General features: G+C 40.7%; 1 pseudogene; it reads right to left on the bottom strand.

The window, feature by feature from the left end:
* Positions 1 to 2249: 2249 nt before the first annotated feature.
* On the bottom strand, positions 2250 to 2930 carry LOC150021731 (RNA-binding protein 3 pseudogene; annotated as a pseudogene).
* Positions 2931 to 19859: the final 16929 nt, after the last annotated feature.

Here is a 19859-nt window from a genome sequence, read left to right as displayed (position 1 = left end):
GTTTTCCTATAGCTCTTAGGCTACAAACCTAAGAGCGACATGTACATCATGCCCCTGTAGATAATTGTGACGCAATGGTAAGTACTTGTGTAATGTGTTGCCCTAATGTAACAGTGGGGAATTGTAAACCACCCCACCATTCTTTTGACACTGTTTCTATAAACGCTGACTCTAATATGTAGCTTATAGATAGACAGCATGCTTGTATAAGAATTTTAGGAGCTAACTTCAAAAGAATCAGACTCTGACCTCATTCATCCCAGCTCTGAAAGATTTGCTGACCTATAACTGTAAGACCAGGATGAAACAAACCAGGATGATGTTCACCAGACAATCACTTGACCAATTTCAAAGTCCTTATCAGAATGGCTGTGCTGCTCAGCACATAAAAAACTTTTTAACCCCCTGCCCTGACCTCCTTTCTCTGCTTTCCCTCTCCCTCCTTATAAAAACCCCTGCCTGCACTGAGATGTTGAGATTGCCTTTGAGACAAGAGTCCCCTATCTTCTCAGATTGCTGGCATCTGAACGAACCACTTTTCTTCTCACCTGCACCTGTCTCATGAGTTTGGCTTTTGTTGCAACAGGCAGCTCTGAACCTGCGTTCCATTACACTAAGCTGCCTTAGTATATGCAGTCTTTCCTTGACTAAAAGGTCATTATGCCATACATGACTGTATGTGTCGCTCCAGATTGGCATATTTCCTCAGTTTAAAAGTAAATATTTTGATATTTTCACTTCCGGCCAAAATGGAATAAGAGAGATCAGATTTACCTTTCCAGCTGAAATTGTTAGCAGTGAAAGAACCACACCAGGCATTAGTGATAAGTTATGTTGGATCTCAGTTAAGCAACCTCAGTACTTGAGTTTGGCTTAAAAGAATTCAGAGCCAAGGAACTGAGTTATAAGGGCAAGTTTATTTAGAAAGTTACAGAGGTAGGTGAAGGGCCCTAGGAGAAAGAGGGAGAAAGATATGCACCTTAAGGGATGAAGAAGGGAAGAGAGGCACAAGTATGCTCCCAAAAAGAGAGAGAAATCAGGCATAGGGTCCCTGTACCAAGGACTTTTATCTGGAGGCCTAGGGAGACTCCTGATACAACATTCATCTTTCCAGGCATGCTCCCTCATAGTCTCCACTGATTGGTTGGCAGCAGGGGTTTATTAGTCAATGCAGCTGGCCTAGCTGTCAGCCATGACATTGATTTTGCTGCTTCTCTGGGCCAGGAGCTGAAACACAGCTGAAGCCTAGATGTCATCTTCCAGAGGTTAATGCTTAAAGGAGTGGCCATGCAAGGGCTTATAGTTTTGTTTGTTGCTATGCACCTGGAGCTCTTGATCCTGGTGACTCTCTGCACCTGGCCTATCAATCCTACTATAAAACAACTAAAAAGCCAGACAAAAAATATGAAGCATCAGTTTTTAAGACATTTGACATAAGGCAAAGAAGAATAATTATGCCTGAGAGTTGGATAATAATAAATGTGGTGAGCTGCCCCCCCACACACCAATGCCTGGCGAGAGTCTCCAAGATAGTCATAAATAGAGTAAACCAGGAAAAGCCTAGCGGCATCCCTGAGTTAAGGGGAAGAAGCAGGAAGACTGGGAAGGCCATAGAAACCATAGGTCACAAGAAAGATTCACCAGTGAAGAGAGTTGCACAAAGAGAAAGCTTTAGCTGCTTTTTATTATCTTCTTTTTGTTGTTGATTGTCAACCATGTGACTACTTTGTGTCTGGATATGGTTTTCTTTGTGTTTGTCTAGCTCAGGTTTCACTGAGCTTCTCTAGTTTGTGGACTGGTGTCTTTCATTGATATTGGGAAATTCTTTTCTTTTTTTTCTTTCAGGTTTCATCTTTTTAATCTGCTCCATGAAGGATATCCTAAATACTTCATGAAAACACAACACAATATTTTTATTCCAGTATTAAAAAAATATGACATTCACAAGTATTTTAAGAAACATCTACATAATCACGGCAGTGATCTTCAGTAAAAAACACCTCTAAAGTAATCATGTTCATGATATCCTGTAGTTACATTTGGAAATTGCTTCCTAACCATGGTAAACACTGTATAAGTTTTGAAAATGTCCCTAGATGCACATTATTTCTGGGGGGCAGGAGGGGGAGTCTGGTCAAATATTCGTGTGTGTGTGTGTGTGTGGCCAAGAATCCTGAGCCTAAACTAAATAAAGTCCCAGAATTTGTCTTTGAATGGGGGGTGGGGTGGGGTGGGGACAACACACGGAACTTTCTAAAAGGTCTTTAACAAGCTACCTTGGGAGCTCAATTCAAAAATACTTTTATGTACTAAAACAGATGTTTCAGTGCAGCTCCAAAACTCTTTATAAATACAGCCATTTGGAAGGATGATCCTGGATCATAAGTTTTATTCCTTGTGTATATTAGGTGTGCATGCCTCATCTCAGTTGTTGTAATTGTCTCTGTAATTTCCTCCTGAATAGCGGTCATAACCACCCTGGCTTCTGCCACCATAGTCTCTGGACCTTCCATATCCATATCCCCCAGGTCGACTGTCATACCTGCCACTCCCATAGCTCTGGTCTTCACCACCTCTAGAGTAGCTGAGACCATGCCCATGGGCTCCAAAGGCACCTCCTCTGGTTCCACGGGCTGACTTGCCTGCATGGTCCACACGGGTCTGACGACCATCCAGAGACTCTCCATTCATGGCTCTCATTGCATCTGAGGCATGCTCTGGATTGGTGAAGGTAATGAATCCAAAACCCCGGGATCGTTGAGTGTCCTGGTCCTTGACGACGACCACTTCAGAAATTGGCCCGAAACTGCTGAAGTGATCTTCCAGAGCTTGCTCATCGGTGTTGAAGTTGAGCCCTCCAACAAAGAGCTTCCCTTTTTCAGAGGACATGGCTGTGAATTTGGGTCCTACAAATTAAGTAAAACAGCCGAATACACAGCTACTGTCGACGAGCAGAGCGACTGGGGGGAAATTCTTAACCGGTGTCTTTTCAAATATTGTTTTTGCTCCATTCCTTATCTCTCTTCCTCTGGGATTTCACTTGTATATACAAGAATATTTGACATTGGTCACCATGTGTTTTACACTTTGTGCCATCTTCTTCTTTTTCTGTTGATGCTTCAGGTTTTTAAAAAATATATTAGTTTGTTTTTAGAGAGAGGGGAAGGGAGGGAGAAAGTGAGGGGGAGAAACATCAATGTGTGGTTGCCTCTCTCACCACCCCAGCTGGGGACCTGGCCCACAACCCAGGCATGTGCCCTGACTGGAATCAAATGAGTGACCCCTTGGTTCACAGGCCAGCACTCAATCCATTGCACCATACCAGCCAGGGCAGTTTTAATATTTTCTATTGACCTGTCTTTGAGTTTACCAATTCTCTCTTCTATGATCTCCAGTCTTCAGTCAAATCTATGCAGAATTCTTGATTTTTTAAAAAGATTTTATTTATTAATTTTTTTAGAGAGGGGGGAAGGAAGGGAGAAAGAGGGGATGAGAAACATTGATGCAAGAGAGAAACATCAATTGTTTGCCTCTCATATGTGCCCCGACTGGGGACCAAACCTGCAACAAAGGCATGTGCCCTGACCAGGAATAGAACCGGCAACCTTTTGTTTTGTGGGACAATGCCCAACTAACTGAAATGAACCACACCAATCAGGGCTAAGTTCTTGATTTTTAACATTGCATTTTCAGTTTTAGAATTTGATTTGTTTTTAGAAGATTTTTTCAATAGATTCCAGTTATCCACTGAAAGTATCTTTTAATCCATTTTATCTTTTCCTGTTTTCTTTATTTATCATACTTTTTTAAAATCCTGGTTTACTAATTTTAACATTTTGGTAATTTCTTAGTCTAGTTCAGTGATTTTCAACTGGTGTGCTGCAAGAATTTCTAAAACATGCAATACCTGACTATTTAGTCAGGGGCACTGACCTCTTTTCCCTTAGATTATTAAAAAAAAAAAAAAAAAAAAAGACAACAGCCAACACAAAAGCTGTCCAGTGTGAATGAATCAAAATTATGCCTATTTTTGTCATATTGGTAAAAATATTTTTTTTGGTGTGACATAGAATTTTAGTAATTAGTTTATGTGTGCCATGAGATGGAAAAGGTTGAAAATCACTGGTCTAGTTCAATGGTTCATTTTTCTCTCTTGATTATCAGTCACATTTTCCTGCCTCTTTACATGCATGGTAATGTTTTCTGTGTACCCCACAGTGTATATTTAAAAAATTAGTAGAGCCGTCACATGATATTGTGAAGAAGAGGACATTTTTCTTTCCCTCCTCTGGTTCTTTTAACTGGCTAAATAATCAAATCAAGAGAAGAAAATTGACAAGAAAATAAAATTCAATAACACGTGCACAGGATCCCCACATGCATGAGAGATTCAGAGATAGAAATTGGGATTTAGGTATATAAGACATCCTGAGTTAGGAATGAGGTAAAGCGCCTTGGGGGCTTCAAAGTGTTGTAAGGATGATAATAAGTAAAGAGTTTAGTATGTAGAAGCTTGCCCTGCCCTATAGATAGGTCAAGGAAATTATGTCTAATAATCTCTTAATATGGGAAAAACCTTAATTCAAATTCTTCTAGGTAGTTGGAGGGGGAGGGAGGGAGAAGTTTCTCTTGAGCCTGAAACTAAAATTGCCTTCAACTCAAAGTAATCTATTACACACCACCAGGGCTTATCTTGGGCTGGGTCATTCTGGACTCCCACAATATCAGCTCCCAGCAACTAATTGGGACTTGAGCTGGGCCTTGGCTAGGTTGCCTTTTTACTCAGATTCATTCCACTAAGGGCCATCCCCTACTCATCAGGGGTAGCCCAAGCTTTCGATAGGACATCTAGGTCTCCTCAACCCTGAATGATTACAGGACATTCAGTTCATTCCTTTTGAGATGTTCAACTTAGATCTTTTGCCTGCAGCCTATTCAGCTTCAAAATATGAGACGTGTCTTGAGGGAGAGATGAACCATGTGTTAGATGAGGCCATGTCCCTCTAATGGGGCATGGTATTTTAAGCACTTGAGTTTTTAGAAGTTTTAGCCCAGTCCCAAAACCTTTCAAGCAGATCTTGAACTCAGTAAATGCCCACACAGGAAACCAGCCAAAGCATTGGGCCTCTTCTGGTTTCCAATCTGTCGCAGGAGGCTCACATTACCAAGATAAGTTCCTCTGTGTTTTCTCTGCTTAAGTTAAGACTGATCCTCAGCTTGCACCTAGAATCAACAAATGTTTCCAGAAAACAGCTAGTGATTATCAATTCACCTTAGAATGGCTCTTCCATCTCTGGAATTTTAGTTTACCTCAAATTAGATAACAACTCTTTGTTACTTCACAGCTTTCCAATATATTTTAAAATATAATATTTTTAAACTTATTCTGCATTTTTAAAAGTTGTTTTAGCCAAAATATCAGCCAGCTGAAACCTTCTACATCCTATTTGGAAGCAAAAGACACTTGTAAAACTCAGTTATATCATGTCTACAATGCCCACAGGTATAAATGATACCTTCAGTTTATAGCCATAATTGTAACACTTCTTAAGACTTAGACTTTTTTTCATTTAATCAGATTTCATTGCATTTTTAATGAATGGGGAGAGAAGTAAAAATAATATATTAGGACAATTGACAGAGTCCATTTTTATGCTTCTTCCATTTCTAATCCAAGAACTTAGATATTTATATAGTTTATTGCTTGGTGTAAAGCCTTTCTTCCATAACTTTTAGCTATTATTTGATTGCCCTAAGTTTGTCCTCTAGAATATTTAAAAATTTATTTATTTGTTTGTTTATTTATTTATTTTAGAGAGAGGGGAAGAGAGGGATAGAGAGAGGGAGAGAAACATCAATGTGAGAGAGAAACATTGATCAGTTGCCATTCATATGCACACCAACTGGGGACCAAAACCGCAATTTAGGAATCAAACTGGTGACATTTTGCTTTGCAGGATGATGTGCAACCAACTGAGCCACACCAGTCAGGGCCCTCTAGATGATTTTTTAAAAATAATCATTAATTGATCTTTTACTATGCATGCAACACATTCTGGACATCATAATATTTAACTTTCACAATAAACCTCTTAGGTAAGACTTCTTATGTTTTTATTGTTAATTTTTAATCCTCTCCCAAAGATATGTTTCTTGATTTGAGAGAGAGAGAGAGAGAGAAACATCAATGTGGGAGAGAAACATTGATCAGTTGCCTCCCTACACACCCAGACCAGGGATTGAACCCACAGTATAGGTATGTGCCCTGATTGGGGATGAAACCCACAACTTTTTGGTGTATGGGAGGATGCTCCAACCAACTGAGCTACCTTGCCAGAGAAGAATTTTTCTATGTTTGTAAATGAGAGAACAGAAACTAGATATACACTATTTTGCCTTCCCATAAGTATGATATACTCTACAACTGTGTTATAAAAAACAATAGCTGCTAGCTACATGTAGCTATTTTAATTTAAATTAATAAAATTTAAAATGCAGCTTTTCACCCTGGCTGGTATGGGTCAGTGGACTGCAAGCCGGCCTGCAAACTGAAGGGTCACCGATGTGATTCCCAGTCAGGCACATGCCTGGGTTGCTTGCCAGTTCCCCAGTTGGGGGCGCATGAGGGGCAACCACACATTGATGCTTCTCTCCTTCTCTTTCTCCCTCCCTTACCCTCTCTCTAAAAATAAAATAAATAAAAAATAAAATGCAGTGAGGCAGAGGTGCCTCACACACCCCAGGCTCGGTTGGAAGCTGCTCTGTCCAGCAGAGTCTTCATGACCACGGTGGAACAAACTCTTACCTAGGATACTTTATTATGTCCGATGAAATAACTTTTACCCAGGACACTTTATTATATCTGGGGGGAGGAAGGTGTCTGCTCTCTCTACTGGTGAACAGCAGCTAGACCTTCGTCCCTTATGCTTTTTATTGAGAAGGATACGCGTGGGAGATACAAGATCAACATTCATAAATCATCAATAGCTTTCAGGTATCTAGGCTACAATAAACAATAACTGATTACAAGTTCCAGTACAGTGGGTACAACGAATAGTCTATGCCAGGGTCTATTAAACATTTTGACCCCACACTGGCACTAGGTACAAAGTTTCAAATACTCCCTGTTAGAGATTGTTTATACTTAATTATAAGATAAAGAAAAGCAGAGCAAGTTCTAAAGCATATTAGTATTCTTTAAGTCCAATCCCCATGGAAACCCTCTGAATAATCTTTGGGTGTGTCTCCCATGCAGCCATTGTTGAGACTTAAAGACAAGCACAGCTGGAGTGTGTTGCTGCACTCTGTGAACAGGGATACAGAGATAATCTCAGCAAACAGAATGAGTGACCAACAACGGACGGAGGGCTGAAGCTCGCTCAGGCTGTCAGCGAAGACTAGCAGCCCAACTGCTCATTTTATTAGGTAAATGAAGTTACCAATAATAGAATTAAAGGGTCTTCATGTATTCAGTATACATTTTCTCAAGGATGTGAGAAGAAACATAAGAGTATTCAAAACACATCTGTTGTTTCTGTTATAGCTACAAAACAAGGCTATAAATCTAAAGGGTATGTTTCACATAAGACGTTATCGCTATGGGAAAGGAGACACGGCTCTCCGATTTCTTTTTTCCTCAGAACCTTGAGACTTCAGCTGCCATAAACAAGATCTGCCTTGCAAGACCTCTGGACTGAGTCACAGGACACCTGGGCCGGAAGGCTCGCCTGCAATCCTTCTGGCAGAAGTCTTAGGAGTTAACCCTTCAGGAACGCCGGTGGCAGGTCATGTTCAGGCCGGGGCTACAATTCCCTAAACCACAAGGAGCAGTTCCCCACAATGCAGCTTTCAGTCACACTAGCCACATTTCACATGCTCAATAAACTACATGTGGTCGAAGGCTACCACAAGGTAAGGCAAGGATTTAGATAATTTTCATCATTGCAAAAAGTTCTACTGAAGATACTGCTCTTAGAAGATTTTTAAAGAAAAATCCATGAGAACAATATACTCCGAGTTCTTGAATATTTTTAAATGTTAGTGGCCACAAATTTTAAATTATATTTTATTGTCTATGCTATTACAGATATTTCAGTTTTTCCCTCTTTGTCTCCCTCCACACAGACCCCATGACTCCCTCACTATTGTCCAATGTCCATGGGTCATACATATGTGTTCTTTGCCTACTCTATTTCCTATGCTGAACTTTACATTCCCATGAGTATTCTGTAACTACCAATTTGTACTCCTTATCCCTTCACGTTTTCCACCCATCACCCTGACCCCCCTTCCCATCTGGCAACCATCAAACATTCTCTGTATCTATGATTCTGTTCTTGATCTGCTTGTTCATTTATTTTGGTTTTTAGATTCAGTTGTTGATAGATATGTACTTATTGCCATTTTTTTATCTTCTTTTTCTTAAAGAAGGCCCTTTAATATTTCATATTATACTGGTTTGGTGGTGATTAACTCCTTTAGTTTCTTCTTTCCTGAGAAGCTTTTTATCTGTCCTTCGATTCTAAATGATAGCTTTTCTGGGTAGAGTAATCTTGGGTGTATTATAGGTCCTTGCTTTTCCTCACTTTGACCATTTCTTGCCAATCCCCTCTAGCCTGTAAAGTTTCTTTGGAGAAATCAGCTGACAGTATTAAGAGAGCTCCCTTGTAAGTAACTAACTGCTTTTTTCTTGCTGCTGTTAAGATTCTCTCTTTGTATTTAACCTTTGGCATTTTCATTATGATGTATCTTGGTGTGGGCCTCTTTGCATCCATCTTGTTTGGGACTCTCTGTGTTTCCTGAGCTTATGTCTATTTACTCCACCAAGTTAGGCAAGTTTTCTATCATTATTTTTTCAATTCTTGCTCTCTCTCTCCTTCTTCAGGCACCCCCATGATGCAAATGTTAGTATGCTTGAAGTTGTCCCAGAGGCTTCTTACACTATCCTCATTTTTTTTAATTCATTTTTTTTTCTTGTTGTTCTGTTGGATTGTTTTTTCTTCCTTACATTCCAAATCACTGAATTGATTCTTGGCTTCACCCACTCTACTGTTGTTTCCCTGTAAATTATTCTTCATTTCAATTAGTGTATCCTTTATTTCTGACAGGATCTTTTTTACGCTGTTGAGATTCTCACTAAGTTCGCTGAGCATCCTTATAACCAGTGTTTTGAACTCTGCAACTCGTAGATTGTCTCCATTTTGTTAAATTTTTTTCTGGAGTTTTGTTCTGTTCTTTCATTTGGGCCATGTTTTTTTGTATCCTCATTTTGACAGGCTCCCTTTGTTTGTTTCTATGTAATAGGTAGAGCTGCTACACCTGCCAGGCATGGTAGAGTGGCCTAATGTGGTAAGTGTCTTGTAGTGTCCAGTGGCACAGTCTCCCCTATTACTTAAGCTGTGTACTCAAGGTGTGCCCACCATGTGGGCTGTTTACACCCTCCTCTTGAGTTGAGCCTTGAGTTGGCACATCAAAGGTCAGCCACCGCCTGTGTTCTGTCCAGGGTCACACAACATAAGCTACAAAGTGATCTGCAGATAGTGCTACTTGTGCTGAGCTTGGAGGTGCCCACATGAGACCAAGCTGTGAACCAAGGCTGGCTGCTGCTAGTGCCAGGCCAAGAGCAACATAGCAAGGGGTTCAAGGCTCACTGAAGTTTGATGCTGCTTGTTTGAGAGAATTTAGGAAAATCTGAAACATGAGCCAAGACAAACCATTTGTATGGAAAAGCCACTGGAAACATTTGTGTTGGCCCAAAAGTCAGTCAGACGGGGCCTCAAGGAATCACTAGTGTGGGGCAGGCAGTGTTAGCCAGGTTTATGGAGTCTCAGATATAGTGCCTGCCTGTAGTTCTTTGCAGAGAGAGCTCAGAAAAGGAACAATGGCCTCTGCTAGCACTTCTGTCTGGGAGAAAGTTGTCCCTCCCAGCTTTTACGTGATGCTAGACAATTCAGTACCTCACAGTATGTATCTGATGCTTTTCATTCCGCTGCCCCCTCATTAGAGCAGATGAGTCCAAGTAAGATTGTCCATGGCCCCTTTAAGAGCAACTTCCTGGAACTCTAGAAGTTTCTTGTCTTTCACAGCCTCAATCCCTGCTGGCTTTTACAGCCAGAAGTTATGGAGACTTATATTCCCGGCACTGGAACACTGCGCTGGGGTGCCTAGCATGGGGTTTGGACTCCTTGCTCCTGACATATCCCTCCTGATTTTTAATCTGCCACTTGTGGGTGTGGGGCCAGCCCATTCTTTGCCCATCCTATCATTATTGATATGGCTTCTTCTTTAATTTCAATGTTGTAGGACATCCATTCCACTCAATTTCTGACATTTCTGAATGATGGTTGTTCCACAGTTTAGTTAGTATTTTGATGTGGTTGTATGATGAGGTGAGTCATGTTTACCTATGCCACCATCTTAAGTGGAAGTCCACTTTGTTTTTTTTAGGTGCCTTGGAGGTGGTCAGTTGCTTCAAGATGAAGTTCAACATCTCTTTCCCAACCACTGGCTGCCAGAAACTCATTGAACTGGATGATGAACACAAACTTTGTATCTTTAATGAGAAGTGTATGGCCCTAGAAGCTGCTGCTGAAGCTCTGGGTGAAGAATGGAAGAGTTATGTGGTTTGACTCAGTGGTGGAAATGACAAACAAGGTTTCCCTATGAAGCAGAGTGCATTGATCCATGGCCATGTCTGCACGTTACTAAGAGGCATTCCTATTATAACCAAATACAGGTCCAGCTGCCTGTTGCTTGGAAAGCCAATACTTGAGAAGCAGGTGATGATGTGAAGAAAAGTGGTTTATTTTCAGGCCCTTGCCACCTGGAAGATAGGGGATCATGTCTGAAAGCTCATCTCTACATCTCAGTGAAGGTGTAGATTTTTATAAGGAGGGAAAGGGGAGGCAGAACAGAGATCAAGGGAGGCAGTTGAAAATGTCTCTACATGCAGATCAGCACAGACCATTCTGATAAGGTAAGTGATGGTCTAATGTGCATCATCCTGGTTTAGTCATCCTGGCTTCATGTCATTCTCACTTTATATTATCCTGGCTCCACATTTTAAGGTCAGCAAATCTCCCAGAGCTGGTATTCTTGAAGGTCTGAATCTGTGTCTTTTGAAGTTAGTTCTGAGGATCTTTTGTTTGTTGCTTAAATATTTTATTTATTTATTTTTAGAGAGAGGGGAAGGGAATGTGAAAGAGAGGGTGAGAAACAACTATGTGAGAGAAAAACATTGATTGGTTGCCTCTTGCATGTGCCCCAACAGGGGACCGAAACTACAACCCAGCCACATGCCCAGACTGGGAATCAAACCAGCCACCGTTCACTTTGTGGGATGATGCCCAACCAATTGTGTCACACCGGTCAGGGATAGGATTATATACAAACATGCTGTTTATCTATAAGCTACATATTATTCAGAATCAGCATGTACAAAAACACTGTCAAAAGAATGGTGGTGTGGGTTACAATACCTACTGTTACTCTGTTATATACCAAGGAGGACTAGAAAAAAAAAGTGCAGATCTTTTGAGGTTGCATCATGGGTGCCAAACTCAGTGTTCTTGACGTGGTTATTGTAAAATAAAAGGGGGATGGGAATATTCCAGGTCTCACTGATTTTACTGTGCTTCATCACCTGGGGCAAAAAGAACTTGCAGAACATTCTGCAAACTTTTCAATATCTCTAAAGAAGATAATGTCTGACAATACACATTGGAGCCAAAGTAGTTTTACAGTTCATCATATGAAAAAATAATACAATAATTAATAAATAATCATATAATAACAAACTTTGTGTTTCACATACTGACAACTATAAACCCATTTTTGCCCCACCCTGTATGTTGTGAGAAAGCCCTTAAACAAAGAAGCATTAGGCATTTCATTACTCTGCGTGGCCTGTAACACAAACATCAGTATATTGCTCTGAACAAACAACATACTATAAAAATAAGGAAGAGGCCTCAGAATAGGCTAACTTTTGGCTAAGAGAATGAAGGAAGCCAAAGAAAAATGCCAGAAACAGATTGCCAAGAGATGTAAGCTGTCCTCTCTAAGAGCTTCTAGCTCTAAGTCTGAGTATAGTAAAAAATGAGTTTTTGAGACTTCCAGTTAAGATGGAGTTGTAGGTAGACACACTTTGCCTCCTCACACAACCACAAGAATTACAATTAACCTCAAAACAAATAACACCCATCTGTCAGAAAATTAAACTGTATGGAAGTCTCACAACCAAGGATTTAAAGAAGCCACATTCATCCAAATGGGTAGGAGGTGTAGAGACAGGAAGTTGGGGCAGAGCAGAGAGGTGAGATGTGATGTGGTCTGGAGAGGTGGTGGCAGCGGAGGAACAGGCAGTCCCACATTTGTATATAGTGGATAAAAATCAGAAGAGAGCTCTGGTTGATGTAGCTCAGTGTATTGAGTGCCAGCCTGCAAGCTAAAGGGTCGCTGGTTTGATTCCCAGGCAGGGCACATGCCTGGGTTGTGGGCTGGGTCCCCAGTTGGGGGCACACAGGAGGCAACCACACATTCATGTTTCTCTCCCTTTCTCCCTCCTTTCCCTCTCTCTAAAAATAAACAAATAAAATCTTTTTTAAAAAATCAGGAGGGATACCTTGGGAGACAGTGAACCAGGAGATAAAGCAACATAACCTCTGGCTATAAAACCAGTGGGGGTTGGGGCAATGGAAGAAACTGCCAGTCTCTCAAGAGAGTCTGTTTAAAGGGCCCACATGGTCCTAGAATGCAAACATACCACTCTGGCATTCACCACCAGGGCAACAGCTGGAAGGGTGCCAGTTGCATACAGGAAGTGGGTAAAGTGACCGGAAACAGGGAAAGTGCCAGGCAAACCTCCAGAAACCAGGCAGTAGCATGATCCTCTCTCTGAACCCTCCCCCAACACAGAGCCACAAAGTGGTGAAGCAAGTTGCCATGCCTTGGTGAATACCTAACGCTCCACCCCATACAACTTAACAGGTGCACTAAGACAGGGAGTCAAAGAAGCTCTACCTAATACACAGAAACAAAAACAGGAAGGTTGCCAAATTGAGGAGAAAAAGAAATATGGCCCAAATGAAACAACACAACAAAACCCCAGAAAAAGAACTAAATGAGGCAGGGTAGCCAACCTATCAAATGAAGAGTTCAAAACACTGGTAATAAAGATGCTCAGAGAACTCATTGAATACAGCAACAATATAAAGAAAGAAATGGTGAGAGATCAAAGATGGCGGAGGAGTAGTGGAAGCTACACTAACCTCCTCCCAGGACAAATCTGGAATTACAACTTAATTGTGGACAAATCATCCAGAATAACTAACTGGACACTAGCTGGAGAGAAGCCTTATAACCACAGACAGACAGAAAAGACCACTTCATCACAACATGATTGGTAGGAAGTGTAGAGACAGGAGAGGACTGGCTGGGCTCCCACAGGTGGCAGCTGAAGGGATGGAGAAACATCTCAGCAGCTGGGGGTCCCCTCTGAGAAGGGTGAGGTCTAAACACCTAGCTCAGCTTCCCAGCCTACAGCAACAGAGCCCAGAGTAAAATAGCATCCAGCTGTTAAAAGTGAAAAGCTGTGAGTTTTTCTGCTGGCTTCAGAGAAATGGCTGGAGACAGGGAATTCTTAAAGAGACCACATATGAAAATACATTGGCATCCACTTACCCTGGGATCTAGCAGAGGGACGGCAGAGTGGACTAGAGACACTTAAGGAGAGTTTGGGGCAGTGGCTTAAAGGAGAGAACTGAGAAAGCAGCCGACCAGGGCCCAGTGCTGACTCATTCCTCATACTGTATGCAGACCACTCCCCTCCAAGAGGCATCAGCCTGAGGGGATTCAATAGCCCCACAGGCAGGAATTAATATGCCCTACCCTTTGTGCTTAAGCTTGATGGCTGATCACAGATTGAATAGATTAACAACTAAAGGAGACAAAGACAGTAGATCTCTGGTGGTCTTGAACAGGCTCCCTAGACCCAGACTAGGACACGATTTGATGTCACCTGGGCAGTTCCAGGAAGTAAAGTGCCCCTCTACAACAGTATACAAGACGTGGTGGGAGGAGTGACTCTCAGTCAGCTAGCTTGAGGGAAGGACCCACCAAAGAGCAACACAACAACAACAAAAACCCAAGTAGAACCAGACAGCCAGATAAAGGGCATAAATGGCATCCTAAGATCAAGTTAAGGAGATAAAGGAGACTGCACCACTGAATCCCACAGGTTTCCTACCACAGAAGGTCACAACACAAAGAAAGGAAGTCAAAGCAGATCAATGTAAAAAGCAGAAATAAACAAGAAGAGTTACATAAATAGGAAGACAAAGAAACAAACCCCCATTGAAAGGAAAAAGAATCCCCAGAAAGAGTGCTAAATGAAAAAGAGGCATGCAAACTATCAGACATGGAATTCAAAATAATGAGTAGAGGGAAGCTCAGTGAGCTCAGCGAGCTCAAAGAAAACTACAAAGAACTCCACGGGAACTATGAAGAACTCCAAGGAAGCTACAAGGAACTTACTGAGAACTACACCAGCATTAAAAAAGGACATAGAAACTATCAATAGGGCCAAGAGGAAATGAAGAATACAATTTCTGAACTGAAGAACATGGTAGAAGGAATCAAAAGCAGGCTAGATGAAGCAGAAGACTAGATCAGTGAGCTGGAGGATAATGTAGAAAAAAGTTCCCAGAAAGTGCCACAAAATGAAAAAAGACTGAAAAAGAGTGAAGAGGTTTTAAGAGAGCTGTAGGACATGAAATGTAATAATATCCATATCATAGGAATACCAGAAGGAGAAGAAGAGCAATGAATAGAAAAACTGAAAAAGTGACAGTAAATGTCCCTAACTTGAGACAAAAAGTCATGCAAGTCTTGGAAGCACAGAGGGTCCCAGTGAAGATGAACCCAAATAGGCCCACTCCAAGACACATCATAATTAAAATGACAAAACAAAAAGACAAAGAGAGAATCCTAAAAGCAGCAAGAGAGAAATAGCTAATAACATACAAGGGAGCTCCAATAAGACTATCAGCTGATTTCTCAACAGAAACACTACAAGCCAGAAGGGAATGGCAAAATATATTCCAAGCAATGAAAAACAAAGGCCTACAACCAAGACTACTCTACCCAGCAAGGCTCTCATTCAAAATGGAGGGTGAAATAAGGAGTTTCCCAGACAAACGAAGGCTGAAAGAATATATCTCCACCAACCCAGCTTTGCAAGAGATGCTAAAGGGTCTGCCTTAAGAAGATGAAGAAACAGAGACACAGAGAGGAACACAGGTACAAAGGAGAAAAATGACAATGAGTAAGTACCTATCAATAATAACCTTAAATGTAAATGGATTAAATGCTACAATCAAAAGACACAGGGTAGCTGAATGGATAAGAAAACATAACCTACAAATATGCTGTCTACAAGAGACACACATCAGAGCAAAAGATATACACAGACTGAAAGTGAAGGGATGGAAAAAATATTTCAAGCAAATAGATATGAAAAGGAACTTGGGTAGCAATACTTATACAAAACAGATCTCACAGCAAAGGCCATAAAAAAAGACAAAGGACATTTCATAATACTTAAGGGAACAATCCATCCAGATGATATGACCCTGGTAAACATATATGCTCCCAGCATAGTGTAGGGGCACCAGATATTCCCTGTAAAAAGTTTCAAAGGTCTGCTAAATATATAAATATGTCACTATATAGGGGCTTCATATGTTCTTTGTAAGAAGTAGCAAGGACTTGCTAAAAAGCCTTGGAAAGAGGAATATAGGAAGGAGTGTTGTAGCAGTTGGTGATATACAAGGTAAAAGAACCTCAGCCTCTATCACCTTCCATTTGCTTGTGTCTTGTTTATAACAATTCTGAAAGTTATACTTTACAGGATATCTAGCCCTTTGAAAATAAATTGCTTCGCAAAGAATTCGTCCCTGGCTGGAGACCTATGCTGCCTCCGGAGATAACCTTTATAGCCTTGTGAATTTCTGTTCCTGTCACTGCCAACACATTCCTACAGTCCTGCCCAGCCCCCTCTTCCTAAGGCTGTTTCCTGCCAAAGAAGAAACAAAGGGACATGACCAGTATATAACCCAGCGTTTACACGCCATTACACATCGGAGCATGTTAGAGACCAGGTCAGGGTCTGCTTTACTGGCCGACAATCATTAAAATCCTTTGCTTACTTTACACTGCTGCAGAGTGTTCAATCTCGCCTATGTAGCCATAACAATAGGAGCACCCAAATAGATAAGAAAAATCTTGGAGGACTTCAAGAAGGATATCAACAGCAACACACTCATAGTAGGGAACTTTCACACCCCATTGTCAACAATGAACATATCTTCCAGGCAAAGAAACACTAAAGATATTGTGGCACTGAAGAGCACTCTAGACTAAAATGGACTTAATTTATATGTACAGAATTTTTCACCCCAAAGAAGCAAAATATACACTCTTTTCAAATGCACAGGAACATTTTCAAAGATAGTCTATGTAGTAGGACACAAAAAAAAACCTCAACAAATTCAAGTAAATTGAAATTATATCAAGCACCTTCTCAGATCAAAGTGGCTTGAAACTAGAAACCAACCTCAAGGAGAAAACTCAAAAACATTCAAATTCATGGAGAATAATAACATGCTATCAAATAATGAATGGCATAACAATGACATCAAGGAAGAAATAAAAAAATTTCTGAAAACAAATGAAAATGAACACAAAACAGACAAAAACTTACAGGATACAGCAAAGGCAGCCCTGAGAGGTAAGTTCATAGCAATACAGGCCTACTTAAAAAGGATAGAAAAATCTCAAATAAACAACATAACCCTACATCTACAAGAACTAAAGGAACAACAACAAACAAAGCCCAGAGCGGGTAGAAGGAAGGAAATAATTAAGATCAGAGTAGAATTAAATGACATAAAAACTAAAAGAACAATTCAAAGGATTGATAAAACCTGGAGCTGGTTCTTTGAAAAGATAAAACAAAATTTATAAGTCCTTAACCAGACTCATCAAGAAAAAGAGAGAGAGGACCCACATAAATAAAATCAGAGAAAAGAGGAGAAATCACAATCGATACCACAGAAATACAAAGGATTGTAAGAAATTATTACAAACAACTATATGACAAGAAATTTGACAACCTGGGGGAAGTGGACAAATTTCTAGAAACATATAATCTTACAAAACTGAATCAAGAAACAGAAAACCTGAATAAACCAGTGACAACTAGTGAAATTGAAGCAGTAATCAAAAAACTCCCAGCACACAAAAGCCCTGGACCAGAAGGCTTCACAGGCAAATTTTACAAATTATTTAGGGAAGAACTAACTCCTATCCTTCTCAAACTATTCGAAAAAAATCCAAGAGGAGGGAAGACTCCCAAACTCTTTCTATAAGGCCAGTATTGTCCTAATTCCAAAACCAAGTCAAGACACAACAAAGAAAGAAAACTACAGGCCAGTATTGCTGATGAACATAGATGCTAAAGTCCTCAACAAAATATTGGCAAACCAGATCCAGAAATACACTAAAAAATATCACGCACTGACTTCCAGCCAAGATGGATGCCTAGATAGAGATGCTGCATCTCCCTTCACAACAAAGAAGGATTACAATTATCTAAAAATATAGAAACCAGAAGTTCCAGAAAATCGAACTGCATGGAAGTTCAATAAACAAAGATATAAAGAAGAAATACCCATCCAGACAGGTAAGAGGGGTGGAGCCGGGAGAGGAATCAATGTGGTGGCAGCGGAGCAACGACAGTGGCAGGCTGGCAGAAAATTCATTCACAGGTTTTAAAAAGTAGGCAGAGACACCTGGGGAGTACTCCCAGCACAAGACAAGAACGCACAGCTCACAGTTCCAGGGCCAGGGAAAATAAAGCCTCGTTGCTTCTGACTGTGAAAACCAGGGAGAGTTGGGGTAGAGAGGAAACTGCCAGTCCCTCAGCAGAATCCGCTTGTTTAAAGGGCTCCCATGGTCTTAGAATGTCCGCAGATGCACCCACTCTGGGAATGACAGACAGGGCAACAGCTAGAGGGGTGCCAGTCCCATATGGAAAGCAGAAGTGCCTGGAAAAGGGGCAAATGGTGAGCAAGTGGCATTGTTCTCTGTCAGACCCCTCCCCCACAGACAGCGCCACAACGTGGTGAAATGGGTCGCCTAAGGCTCTGGATTTTACAATGTAACAGGTGCGACAGCTCTACCTAAGACACAGAGGCAAACAAACACAAGAGCCTGTCAAGATGAGAAGACAGAGAAGTATGGTCCAAAAGAGAAAATGGGTCAAGGATTCATTTGGAAAACTAAGCAATGAGGAGATAGCCAACCTATCAAACGAGGAGATAGCCAACCTAACAGACTCAGAGTTCAAAACACTGGTGATAAAGATGCTCATAGACTTGACAGATATGCTTAAGTATGGCAAACGCATAAAGGAAGAACTGAAGACTATGCTAAATGAAATGAAGGACAATCCACATAAAACCAATGGTGAAGAGAAGGAAACCAGGATTCAAATCAATGATTTGGAACATAAGGAAGAAAACAACAGTCAATCAGTACAAAATGAGGAAACAAGAATTGAAAAAAGTAAGGAGAGGCGTGGGAACTTGTGGGACAACTTTAAACGTGCCAACATCCGAATCATAGGGATACCAGAAGGAGAATAAGAAGAGCAAGAAATCGAAAGCTTATGTGAAAAAATAATGAAGGAAAACTTCCTGAATTTGGTAAAGGAAATAGACATACAAGTCCAGGAAGCACAGAGTTCCAAACAAGTGAGATCCAGAGAGGACCACACCAAAACACATGATAATTAAAATGCCAAAGGTTCAAGATAAAGAGAGAATCTTAAAAGCAACGAGAGAAAACAAGAGAGTTACCTACAAATGGGTGCCTGTAAGACTGTCAGCTGATTTCTCAAAAGAAACTTTGCAGGTAGTGAGGGACTGGAAAGAAGTATTCAAAATGATGACAAGCAAGGACCTACAACCAAGATTACTCTATCCAGCAAAGCTATCATTTAGAATGGAAGGGCAGATAAAGTGCTTCCCAGACAAAGTAAAGCTAAAGGAGTTCATCAACACCAAGCCATTATTATATGACTGTTAAAAGGGACTTAAGAAAAAGAAGATTAAAACTATGAGCATTAAAATGACAATAAACTCATATCAACAACTGAACCTAAAAAATAGAAACAAAACCCAACTAAGCAAACCAGAAGAGAAACAAAATCATAGATATGGGGATCATTTGGAGGGTTATCAGCTGGAAGGGGAAAGGGGGAGAAATGGGTAAATGGTGCAAGGATTAAGAAGCATAATTGGCTGGCACAAAATAGACAGGGGAAAGTTAAGAATAATATAGGAAAGGGTGAAGTCAAAGAACTTATATGCATGACCCATGGACATGAAAAATGGCATGGGGTTGCCTGAGGGAGTTGGGTTGCTGGTTGGAGGAAGACAAAGGGGGTGGGTGACTGGGACAACTGTAACAGCATAATCAGTAAAGTATAATTTTAAAAAAGAGGAAAAGTGCTACAAACAGCATTTAATTGCCATTTATAAGAAATGTACTTGTTTTCTAAAATTCCAAGTGCTGGCATAGTTCAGAAAAATTTCACAGGCTTATTTATAGCATAAAGTTCATCTGCTGAAACTTGTTCACTGAAACATTTGGACTTGAATTAATGCTTTATGTCCCTACATTTATGTTTTTAAAATTCTGCCAATACGTGATTGCCATTCCATATTTTTAACTTACAAACATATACTCAGATATCTTTTGTTTCTGTGGGAGGAAAAATTTCATATACAGAACTACCA

The sequence above is a fragment of the Furipterus horrens genome, unplaced genomic scaffold (genome assembly GCF_987537825.1).
Source record: "Furipterus horrens unplaced genomic scaffold, mFurHor1.1.pri manual_scaffold_1, whole genome shotgun sequence".
Classification (NCBI taxonomy): domain Eukaryota; kingdom Metazoa; phylum Chordata; class Mammalia; order Chiroptera; family Furipteridae; genus Furipterus; species Furipterus horrens.
The sequence above is the reverse complement of the archived record's forward strand: the minus strand, read 5'-3'. Positions and strand labels throughout refer to the sequence as shown.